We start from the raw sequence: 12,952 nt of genomic DNA on the forward strand, positions 1-12,952 counted from the left end.
CTATTTTAAAGTTAATAATAATTTTAAATTAACTTTAGTTTTTTTTCTGCAATTTATTTTTACTTTCCGTGTAGTGTGTTCAAAATAATTAAGAAGATTACAATTTGAATACTATGTTTATTTTACACCCCTATAAATTGTAATCATGATTGCTTTATATCGTTATAAAGCGCACACATGAATCCATAACAAATTAATTTAACAGAACCATCCTTAAAAACAATATCGCTGAAGAAATAAAGCACGTATCCTATATCTGGATCAAATAACCGCCACGCAAGACAATAGTAAAACCTTATAACGCCATTAACTACATTACGATCTTTTAAATCGCCCGCCTGCAACCGCCATCAAAAACGTTATTTTTAGTGTCGTGTGTTCAACGGCTTCGAACAGAGATTTCGCGGCAAATTGAATGTCGGGCGACACAAGCGTTCGATATTTAAAATTTAATATTGCATCAGCTGCCAGCAGCATTATGAAAATTTTTATACCGTAGAGTTTACAATGAACCTTTATGGTCGGAGTTTGAGTTTGGAGGTTGAGGTTTTACTGTTTTTTGGTTATGAACACCTTTAGCTTTGTTGATCATTTGTTACAAGTTAAAGAGACCTTAATGATGGATAGTAATTTGATTGACTTCAGCGGGCTAAAAAAGACACAACTACAGACTACTGACTGAATTGAAAAGAAAAGTATAGGTACTGTTCAAAGATACACAATTTCAAAAACTCTAAATCTATTTCAAGGTAATGCAAAGGCTCTATTGAGATTTTCAGATCCTATTCCACCTTATGATCTCGAAACGTTCAATTTATTTGTCTCCGATAGACGTAAGGTACCTTTGAAGACGATATACAAAGCAGCTTAGCCAGAAGATCTTAGGTACTTACATGTTGTAAGCACAGTTGTGTTGATCTACAAAGGATGTTAGGCTAGTCTAGTCAATTCAGTAGAAATAAGCTTGTTACAATCACCCACTTCAAATCGTTAGATTTCCTTTCGATAATACTTGTCTTTGAAGTGAAGGGAGATGTTTACCGATAAATATTATGCTAAATCTAGTAGGATTTAAACTTTCACATCATCTGCCTAGCCTTTTTCCCAACTATGTTGGGGTCGGCTTCCAGTCTAACCGGATGCAGCTGTGTACCAGGGTTTTACAAGGAGCGACTGCCTATCTGACCTCCTCAACCCAGTTACCTGGGCAACCCGATACCCCTTGGTAAGACTGGTTGTCAGACTTTCTGGCTTCTGACTACCCGTAACGACTACCAAAGATGTTTAAATGGCAGCCGGGACCTACAGTTTATCGTGCCATCCGAAACACGGAAGAACTCAGTATGACAAGATGGTCACCCATCCACGGACCGACCGCGCCAAGCGTTGCTTAACCTTATGATCGATCGATCCGCGCGGCTTTGACTTAGCCACGAGCTCTTCCGGACGGATTTAAACTTTCACATAATTTAGATAAATTCACCAATAAAGATTCAACAATAAAATTAACAAAAAATTGAGGATTTCCCGGTTTTTGGTTTTCAGAAAAATAAGTGTTCCTAGACATTTGATTAATATCGCTATGAGCTACAAAATTGTTTTAAAAGAAACACTGTTAACACGACCACATTTTCCAGAAACAACAAAAACTCATAAGAACTTAGTAATCAAAACAAGCGGTCACCCCCGGTTACTTTACAACAGTTCACCAAAACACATCCTATAAGGAAGTAAGAAAAAGGGACACTAAAGAGATTGTCCTATTCATCACATCTCAGTTTATACAAACTTCAGGAGACCCTCTTTTGGGATATACTTGGGAGATGATAAAAAAGGCTCCTTTTTGACGTGATTTTGCTCTAAAGTAAGGTGTATGACAAAAACAGAGATAGGTGATATTAACGCCTAGATTTCGTCCTCACCTAAAACTACGTTCTGTATCCACTGACCTATGTAACTGTAAATGTAAGTTTTGCGAGTTACTAAAACTTCAATTCATTTTGAACTATAAAATTCACGTCAAATCATCCTACGATTACAACGTCATACCTGGGACATTTTTCGCAAGTAACTTTAGCATTCAAGAAAAAAAGGTACAAAATACACTCGAACAAAAACCGCCCAGTCATCGCATCAACCATTATTACTTTTCCTCTACAAAACACAATAATAACCGCTCCAGTCGATTCGACGTCCAAAAAGGTGAATAAAATCGAAGCCGTCGGCTTTCGGCTTTGGCGGCGATTTTTTCGTTTCACACCGCGACTGGTGCTGGGTAGGCAGAATCTGGCAATTTTAAAAACGATTCACAGAGGTCAATTTATTTTTGTTAACATTATTGGAACGCTCGTTCGGTGGAGATTTTATTTGGTACGCTCTCGGTGAGTTTTTGGAATGTGAAATTGTAAAAGTGATGGAAGTAATTTTAGTACCTGAGTAAATAAGTGATTTTTCCCGGTATTCAGATTTTTCATGTTTACAATAAAAAAAAAGAGAACGGAAATTCTGATAAGCTACGAGCGAAAGATATCACAGATATTTTTGGTCGGTTATTTCAATGCAACCAAATTGTAAAAAAAACTACAACATTACGAACATCTACTTTAGAATTGACATAGGACACATTGGGTATTTATGTATAAAAAATTTGTATCAGAACGACTTCAACGACTTGTTTCATGAAGTAAATGTATGTATAAATACAAGCTGATCCTCATGGTTTTACCACCGTCTCTAGGGAACAACTCGCCGCAGCCAGATAAAAAATAGCATTAATGTTGTCAAATGTAATGTATGATTCAGTCCCTTTAGTCCGAAAGATAGACAGAGAGTTACGATATTATATTAGTAGGTCATGATTATGTGTCATCAAAGATATCAAATAATATTAATTAAGTGGCGTCACGTCACATAAAGCTATTCCTGGTATTAATTACTTAAACATAACTTGAAACCTGATTACATTGGGCTGATATCTGTATTCAGGTATTTCATTGATATAATACAGAACTAATTTTGGATAGAATTTGGATGATAATAATATACCTGATTCAGAATTTTGTTAGTGCATTGAACAAAGTTCGTGGTTTAAAGCATTTGAGAATTATTATTGTACTGAATTAATGTAATTTTTGGTGTTATGAATTAGCTGGCTAGTTTATACCGTCATCAATTTAGAAAAAAAAAACAATTTCAAGCATTAATTAAAATAAACAAACATAAAAACCCATTCTAATTGCGAGCCCCATAAAATCGGTACCTACCATTTACCCCATAAAAGCACACCATTAATCCCCGTATATAAATAACAAAGTCTACATAAACTAGGTGTATCGTCTGGCTAGATTTACGACTGGCTAAGTTAGCCTCGGTCTCACGTTCTTACTATAAAACATTTGAAGTCAACGCCGCAATGCTTCTATAGACCAAAGAGAACTCTCTACTTGAATACTCGAATCTCTACATTAGTGGCTTAGATTTTTAGTGCAAGTCATTCGGCTTAATTTTGGGAAGTTAAATATAGCTATTTGTGGGAGATTTAGGTTTTATGTTGTTGCAATTAATTTTCGGGTTGGATGTATTGCTTTATGTTGAATGGACTGAGAACATTTTTGTAGAGGAAATATGTGTAAAGAGTATTGATATTGCCCAATCAATTAACAAATATAGGAAAATACTTAAACTAACTCTTCTTATATCTTCAATTTCAGACATAAATCAGTAAAGATTTTCTAAGATCCTTCACTAATTCTAATGATATCAATTTCAATAATTTTCATTCATTTTCTTAATGTTCAACTCATCAAGCACCACATACTGCGTCTTCATGTGAATTTAGATTCAGATTGATATATTCACAAAACTGTCAAGTGCGAGTCAGGTTTGCATACCTAATACACAACATTAACCGTATACATAGCGTAATAAAATTGTGCTTTTATTAACACACTTATTTTTGTAAACGCTAAGTAGCTTATAGCCTTTCAGTAAATGGGTTCTCTAACAGCTTTTTGTATTCGAACGGTAGTTTTTGAGATTAGCGCAAACAAACAAAATTGTTAGCTTTTTAATATTTGGATAGATACCTTGTCCTTGACGTACCATAAACGGAGGCGCCTGGCATAAAGTAAACGGGTTTCCTTGCTCGCCTTCGTGAACGGATCCCTAAAAATGGTAAGGTAAAGCAATCACAACCTGCCCAGGGGTCCGCGGTTCAGTCTAATGAACGTTGTTATCCGTGGTTAACATAATAAGTGACGAGTCAAAGCGCACTAACGATGTTCGAGTTATTACTGTTCGGGGTTGAGACATACGGACGGAATATTAGACAAGCAAATAGTGAACAAAGATGATCTAGACTTGGTAGGTTTTAAATAAAAAATAATAAGTTTATCAGAAAATGTTTTGGCAAAAATCTGATTGGTTAACATAAAATTATAATATTTTAACTTTACTAAGCACTTCAACATCAACGGTTTCAAGTGGTAAATATAGTGTCAAACTTAGTTTATCATGAAACGATGGGCTTAAATAGGCGCTAAGTTTGCCAAACGAAGTGTCCGTGTGTCCCAAACACAAATTCTCAACGTCACTGCGACAAGATACAAGCAAATACAAGACATACAAATACCGAATACATAACTTGTGTATATCATTGGAATCGGTGCCAAACAAAATTGGAGCTACCAGCAATAACGATATATGTGCCACTAACAAATAATACATATTTTATAGATATTCTTATTATTTATGACTTTCTTGGAAGGTGTTATAGAATCTTGGATCTTTGTGGATTTGTGAATAGAAGGAAAATTTGGTAGTTCTGTTAATTCGGATTTATGTATGCAATACCGGGCTAATTGTAATCGGTTTTAAGAAAAAGAAAATCGATTGACGTGTGTAGTAATTTTATTTTAGTGTCTTTAAATTATAAGCTCACACATATGCGAAATGGGGTAGTAAATATTCCTGTTTCTTATAAATTGGCGTTCAATTTTCCGAGAGTAGTAATCAATGGACCTTTTACGTATTACAATAACGATTGTGAAAAAATCACTACAAAATGCAAACCAAGTATTTTCATAAAAAAATATACTCTCTCTGACCTATATAAAAAATACACCAGCTCTTATAAATCTTGCACAAAATAAATTGAATATACAAAATGTACTGTACAAAATTCTGATATTTTAATGGTTGTGGGTAGTATGACCTATTTTCAGCATTAATTGATTGTTCCAACTTGCGTGACAACCTGCTGATGCACTTAATGAGGTATTGAGATGCAATTAACTTTTAATCAACTATAATTTTCCTGTGGTCTCGGTTATTGGAGTAGAGTGGTCAATTTATTTATTTTAAAATCGAGATAAAAATATTTTTTGATAGTTATACTTAACGGTGGTTTTACAAAATGTTTTTAACACTGACTCCATAACTTTTCTTTTAACTTCACCATCTGCCTAGTTTTATCCTATGTTGCGGTCTTCTAGTCTAGCCGAATTCAGCTTACTTGGGAAACCTTATACTTCCCGATAAGACTGGTGGTCAGACTTTCTGACTAACCGTAACACCTGTTCTTCTAATTTTGATTTGTAGATTAGGATATGTTGGTCGTTTCTGAGACGTTTTTTCTAATAAGCTTTTTCATCATTGTTGGTCCATCCACATGGATAGATATTAAGTTTGTTGCTATTAACGGAAACGTGAATTACAAGATGTCCAAAATATTTCATAGAACGCAATAGGTACATACATCCCAATCCGACCAATTCGCCCTCTCGCCGAGCATCCGTCTCGACCAATTACAACGATATGCGAACTCCTCACAATCACGCCGAGAGTAATTAAAAATCTTTACAAAGATTATTTTATGCTGGAATTGACTGAAAATCTCATCTCTCATACTCATCTCTCTTTCGTCCGAATAATACCAAATAGTATGTCTCGTGCAGGTTAACAATAACATTATTTATTTTCTCATATCTATACAAAAGGCCTCACTATGGAGCTCAATTTACAAAAAAAAAAATCCTACGTAATGTAATACTTAATCCAAAGGTTCTTCAGATATTCCTGGTTTAACTGTTTTTTTTTTGCAAGGTAAATAATTCCAGTGTAAAGTGAGTCTGAAATAAAACAAAAGTTAGCGATACCAATTTAACAAACTAACTATTCCTCAAATATTTTTATATAGGTAGCTTATATTTTCCCAAAATCCAAGCCACATCCAGTACAAACTACACTTATTATCCAGTTTCCCTAGACGAGGTATCTTGAGCGCTCTCCCCGAGCGCGCTAATAAGCCCGTAACAAATGACTAGAGTGTAGCAAAATATTCAGTGTTGCCATCAGTTATAATTGTAATTATTACTGTACGAGCTACATGAATAATTATTGTTTATTTAGCTTGTACGAATATTGCTAGGTTGAGGTTGTGAAAATAATTAAGATCACTCTGGGATTGTTTTCTTTTGTGAATATTTGTTGATAGACACTGTTTTCTAAAAATAAAATAAGTAGGTTCTTATTGTGAGCATAATTATGTATATGTATTTTTCTTAAATTTAATATTATATCACTCGTTTATTGTGTCAATAAAAATATAAAAACATATCATTCAGGTTATTAAGGTTTTTCATTCTGAATCAAAATTATAAAATACAAAAAGAATTCTCTGTTTATTTTCAAATAAATTACTCATAGTACCAAACATAATTTTCTTTTTCCCGTTACATTAATAAACCTATATTTTCCATTTGCATCGACGTTTTCACGACAAATTAAATAAAAGCGAAATTCAATTTTGATCACAAAACCTTTCACGGTTCGAAACAAAAAAGGAAAGTTAAAAAAACAACAAGAGATTTATGAAAAAAAAAACAACATCTTATTTTCGCGCAACAATTAAGAAGGCTTAAGTACTTATATTTTTTTTCTTGTTGTTCGCAGGTAAGTTCGTGGAATTTGAAGCAAGATGCCACGCCAACAATGGCTCGTAAGTTTGCTATGAAATCTTGTAAAAATATACAAAAACATTGCACTGGGTAAAGCTGGATGAGTCCAAAATGGCGAAGAGTAAAAAACACATAAGTGGAGCTTGCATTTCTGTGAATTATAACTACGTAATATACGTAGATTTTTCACTGAACTACTTAGTAGACTGTATGAAAATAATTGAAAAACGGATGCGGGTATTACATTTACGAAGAAATTGAGCTTTAAAGATTATTCGTAAAAATATGAAATGGAAGGCGATTTCACTTAACATCAGGCTCAATACTCAATACTCAATACTCAATAACTTTATTGCATTCCATAATGTGTACAGGCTGGTGGGTAAAATTAAAAGAAACAATTATGGACCCTGTCGGGCACAGCAAAGTTAGTTTTTAGAGGAGAGGACGAAGAGCGCTTTTTTAAACATATTAATATTGAATTAAATGTAGAAAATCTTATTATATTTAGATATTTGAGTAGGTATTATTTCTGTGTAGATTTATTTACATTTTACTTAATATTATTTATTAAATTTATATTCGTTTATTTATATATTATTAATTTATATTATACATATTCTATATTATGTATTAATCGTTATTAATTATTTTATTTATTTATATTTATTTATAGAATCTAATTAAAGGTATTGCACGGTAAGTAAGGTAAATAAATTGATATATTAAGTACTGCTTGTTTATTCCAGTTATCCTAGTTTCCCTAGTTGGTATTTATCTTTGAAATATTCGTCAATTGTGTAGTAGCTTTTATCTAAGAGAAATCGTTTTAGTTTATTGGTAAATATATTATTTGATTCAGTGTTTTTTATGTATTCTGGTAATTTATTGTAGATTTTAATGGACGTAACAAACGCACTAGAGGAATGCATATTTAATCGTGAGGTTGGTAGATTGAGTCTATTTCCATGTCTAAGTTTGTGTTTTGTTTGGATGTCTGCTCTTTTACTGTAGAATTGTGGGTGCTTCCTTACAAATTTGCAAATTTCAAATATATAGAGGCAGGGTAGTGTTAAGATGTTTAGTTTTTTGAAATGTGGTTTACATGAGTCGGTGTCTTCAATGTTGGTTAATATTCTTATAAGTTTCTTCTGTATTGTAAATAGTGAAGGTGCGTCTGTACTGTTACCCCACAATATTAATCCATATTTAAGCCAAGCGAATGCGTACGCATAGTATGTTACTATTGCTGTTTTGAGGTCTGTTGTTTTCTTTATTTCTCTGAGGGCATATGTAAATTTAGATAGCTTAGTTTTTATTTTCTGTATGTGTGTTTTCCAGTCTATGTGTGTATCTATGTCTAGGCCTAAAAGGGTGAATTTATTGACTATTTCTAATTTCGATCCTTTGTATTCAAAATTAATATTTATGGGGGTTTTTTGTCGCGGGTGGAAAGCAATTAATTTTGTTTTATTAAAGTTAATTTCAAGGTTGTGTTCGCTCATCCAATATGTTGTAGTGTCAAGTATAGATGTTAGGGTTTGGTTTAAGTTTTGGTTATTGTTGCATGATGTTAAAATAGAGATGTCGTCGGCAAATAATACGCTTGTTTCGTTTATGTAGTTAGGGAGATCGTTAATGTAGATTAAGAACAGTAGGCAGCCTATAACACTTCCCTGCGGTATGGAGGCGTTTACAGGTATGTTTTGTGATCTAATTAGTTCAATGTGTTGTGTTTGTGTATTGTAGTGTTCGATTTCAACGACTTGTTCTCTGTTTTTTAAATATGATGTAAACCAGTCATAACTTTTTCCACGGATACCTATGTTGTAGAGTTTATTTAATAATATATCAAATTGTACTTTATCATAAGCTTTGGTCATGTCTAATAGTAGTCCAATAGCGTATTTTTTGTTGTCAATAATTTTAAGTGCTTCTTGGATATACTTGTAGACAGCCAAAACTGTGGATCGGTTCTTGCGAAATCCATTTTGGCTGTCGTTGAATATACTATATTTTTCGCAAAAGGCATAAACACGGTTACACATAACTTTTTCAAATATTTTTGATGCTGTTGGTAGTAGTGCAATTGGACGGTAATTGTTCGGGTCAGTTTTATCGTTTTTTTTGAAAATGGGTTTAATGAGTGCCTTTTTGAGTAAGTCAGGAAAGACACCTTCTTCAAAGGATTGATTTAGGAGTATATAAAATGGCAAGGTTAGTTCATCAGCGCACTGTTTTATCAGACTGGGTGGAAGTTCGTCGATTCCGTGGCTGTTCTTGTTCTTTAAGTTTTTGATAATTATATTTACTTCATACGGATCAACTGGGTTAAGATATAGTGTATTTTGTGTAGTTAAGGCTGTCGGTAGTCCTTTAGGTGTACTGCCGGTAGATGTGGTAGCTTTCCCACCAATGGAGGCAAAGAAATTGTTAAAAATATTGGCTACTTCTTGCGGTTTCGCCGTTAACTTATTCTCGACTTGTAGTGATATGTTATGTTTCTCACTTTTACGTTTTTTGTTTGAGCGTTCATTTATGATTCCCCACATTGTTTTTACTTTATTATTCGATTTTGTCATTTTATTTTTGTAGTGTAGTTTTTTAGCTGTAGTTACAGTTTTCTTCAGTATTTTTTCGTATTTTTTGTAATAATTTGTTAATGTAGGATCTTTTGTTTTTGTTACTAATATTTTTAAGAGTCTTTTATTAATACTAGATTTTTTTATACCGGCAGTGAGCTCTTAGTGAGCTACCGGCTCTTTTACATACAAACATAAATTAAATACAATACGATATATTAAATACAATGTTATAAGTGGTAAAAAAGCGTTTGATCACAGGTCAACTTGTACTACCAATTTACTTCTTGTTTTACTATACTTCAACTATTTATTTAGAAATGTATCTGTATCGTGCACTGGTGACAAATTATCACAATATGGAATTATGGATTAACAGATCCAGTTAGTCAAAGAATTGACCAGAGCAAAACATCGTACCATAAACCTACCAAAAACTTTAATTAATCAAAACTATGTAGATTAATATTTAGGGTTCCGCATCTAAGGCAGTACAGCCATCAGCATTAGCAAGGACGCTACCGGCGTTTGTATGACGTACGGAATCCACAAATCCGCCATGATGGATTGTGGCAAATGTGTTTTCTGTGCATTTCGGCAACTATATTGTGGCTGCAGTGCAAGCCGGTAGTTCGCAAATCTTTGCTATAGATCGGAATATGTTACCTTGCAAGAATTATAATGGAGCGGATCTAAAGATATAAATCGTCCATGGAATAAAAAAGGAAAATGAAATAAAAAATAATGAATAGTAAAAGTAGATTTCTGGCATATTTTTAATTTATTTTTTGTTACAGAGATATGTTGCTTTTGCATGATTAGCGAGAACCACATTGGCTTTCTTAATAGAGTATCGAAATATTTTTTTTCATCTAAAGAATAAACATATAGAGGAACGTCAACACTTTGATCTCATTATGACTACGAACTATGAACAATCTCATTTTTAGTTCGCACAGTTTAACATAACTCGGTCTAGACTGAAGGTTGATAAATTAACACCGAGCACACCGCGCTAGACTAATATGAAGTTACGAAAGAGTTCATAACAGTAGATAATAATGTGGATATGATATTACTAAATTGATTGATATTATTATTAAAAAAAGAATTCATGCGGGCTTAGGATTTACATAAATTGGTAGCATAAATACTTCTCTTTGGTATATAGCAAACTAGCATGATGATAAAGATGGCTTAGGGCGCCATTCTCAGGTACCGTTTCAAATACATACATATAGAGGTACAAGGCATCGTCAAACATACTGTTACTTCTGTTAATAGAACCTTAAAAGAACCTAAAGTTATGAATGCACTAACATCTTCTACAATTATTTGATTGCAATTATTTCAGATGAACTAAATAGTTTGATAACTCCTAATTATGAAACCAACTTGAACTTTTTTTCCGATATCATAATACCCCCACAAATGAACCACAAACAAAACACCATACACTTATCATTATTACCCCTTTGTTCTAAAACCAACAGCTAATCCTAAAACCGATTGGCATAACAAAGCACTTATAATTCCACCTCAATTGCGATCTAGACCCGCGCATAAAAAGCGCCTAACGGCAATAGATGGTTTCAGTGCATCCATTAAACAGATGAAAGTATGAACTCACGGATTATCCACTTAATGCAACTGGGGCTTATGTTCTGGTACAAGTTGTGAGACCGAGCGATATGTGGTGTCGTATGTTACTATATTTTGAAGTTGTATGAAGTAACTCTGGGATATTTTTGCTATTAAGTATAATAGGCACAGTAGATATAAATAAAATACAAGGTTAAGACGTTGTGGAAATACATAACAAAAAGTTTTTGGATTATTTCCCATCTCTCATGAAAGGCATTATTTTCGGTGCATTTTTAGTTCTACAGCTTTTTGTAATAAGTAACGTAGAAATGATCTATTTGATTGTTATGTTCATCATCATCATCTCAGGACCACCATAAGGACGTCCACTGCTGAACATAGGCCTCCCCCTTAGATCTCCACAGATACCTGTTATGTTCAAGTAATTAAAAATAAACTTTGTACCTCAATTAAACAGGGGAGGTTTTCTCATTCACCAGAAAGATAATTACACTATTTAATCCCATGTACACGCCATAATCCGCTTACACAACCACCCAAACTTGATCCTCTCAATATCTCGAACACTTAACGTAACAGCACTCAGAACTTCACAAATTCCTAAAGAATTTAGCCATTCAAATTCTTTAACACGTGCAGAAACGCTATCTTGTTATAACTTGGACAGCACATGTGAAAGTTTCGCCGTATGTTCACTTGAGCTGTAAAAGTGACTCCGTAATTTATCGCCTATGAAGAAACTTCCACGGTTCCTCTGCAATCTTACGTGGACCTCGGGTTACCGGTTTAATGACACCGTCTTAAAAACAACTTAGAACAAGTTATAGTTAAGATTTTTTAGCTAAGTCTCTGGGGATTTTGTTTGTTTATTTTTGTGTTGCGTGTTTAAGAACATCAGGGTAAATGTGTCTCTGAGGGATGAGAGAGAGTTTGTATGGGCTGCAGTCACGTAGCTGTTGTATTTCGTTTACAATATTGGGTAATGTTGAAGTAAGGATAACGGAATAAACATTCATTGTTGTTAATATATGTACATACAATTAGAGAGTACACCTGATTTGTGATAATCTAATAACATAAATACTATGGGTGATACAAGAGTGATTGCTTTGTTCACTTTACGTGAATATATCTCGATGCTTAGGTAGGACATAAAGAGGAATGCACAAATTACTATTCAAACATCGTCATAAACACTTTAAACATTTGATGCTGTATGTTTATATTGTGCAATCTATGTGGAATGTCTCCTGGTCGTGTCTGTTAAGCTGCCTATTATTTAAATGTTCTTAAATAACTTTTAAACTGACTCTTCACCTTATTTTACCTCTGACAAATTCATTTTCAATTTTACCCATAGCTTTTTTTTTTTTTTTTCAAACTTCAAATCTTTATTGCAATCATGAGTGTTACAAGGTGTTATAAAATGTAGAGGTACATACATGATACCCTGTTAGGGCGCAGCAATTTTAATATACAATTACTTACAAACTATTTAGTTAATGTTATATATTTAGGCACAACTTATATATTTACTTATATATATTATTATATTCATATATACCTTCATCATGAACTAATTCAAAGTCAAAAGTAAGCTACTACTACACTCACAATAAACATGTTTATAATCCCTCCAAAAAGATGTAGATTTCATTTTATAATCCATTGCGTATTCCCCGCAATATCACTTAAACAATAAAAGATTCAAGCACGTTATGGAATTCAACTCACAGTAATGTGTTTTTGTATCTCTACGTTGTTATTTGAAGATTCTTGTTTTGTTTTGAATTTATCTTTGTCATATGA

At 33.3% G+C, this 12,952-nt stretch overlaps 1 protein-coding gene across 6 annotated transcripts in view; it reads left to right on the forward strand.

Annotated features, from left to right (window-relative positions):
* Nucleotides 1-12,952, forward strand: part of Bru3 (bruno 3) — a 559,287-nt gene that overhangs the window by 211,593 nt on the left and 334,742 nt on the right. The window lies entirely within an intron of this gene.

This window comes from Helicoverpa armigera, chromosome 13, assembly GCF_030705265.1.
Source record: "Helicoverpa armigera isolate CAAS_96S chromosome 13, ASM3070526v1, whole genome shotgun sequence".
NCBI classification, from domain to species: domain Eukaryota; kingdom Metazoa; phylum Arthropoda; class Insecta; order Lepidoptera; family Noctuidae; genus Helicoverpa; species Helicoverpa armigera.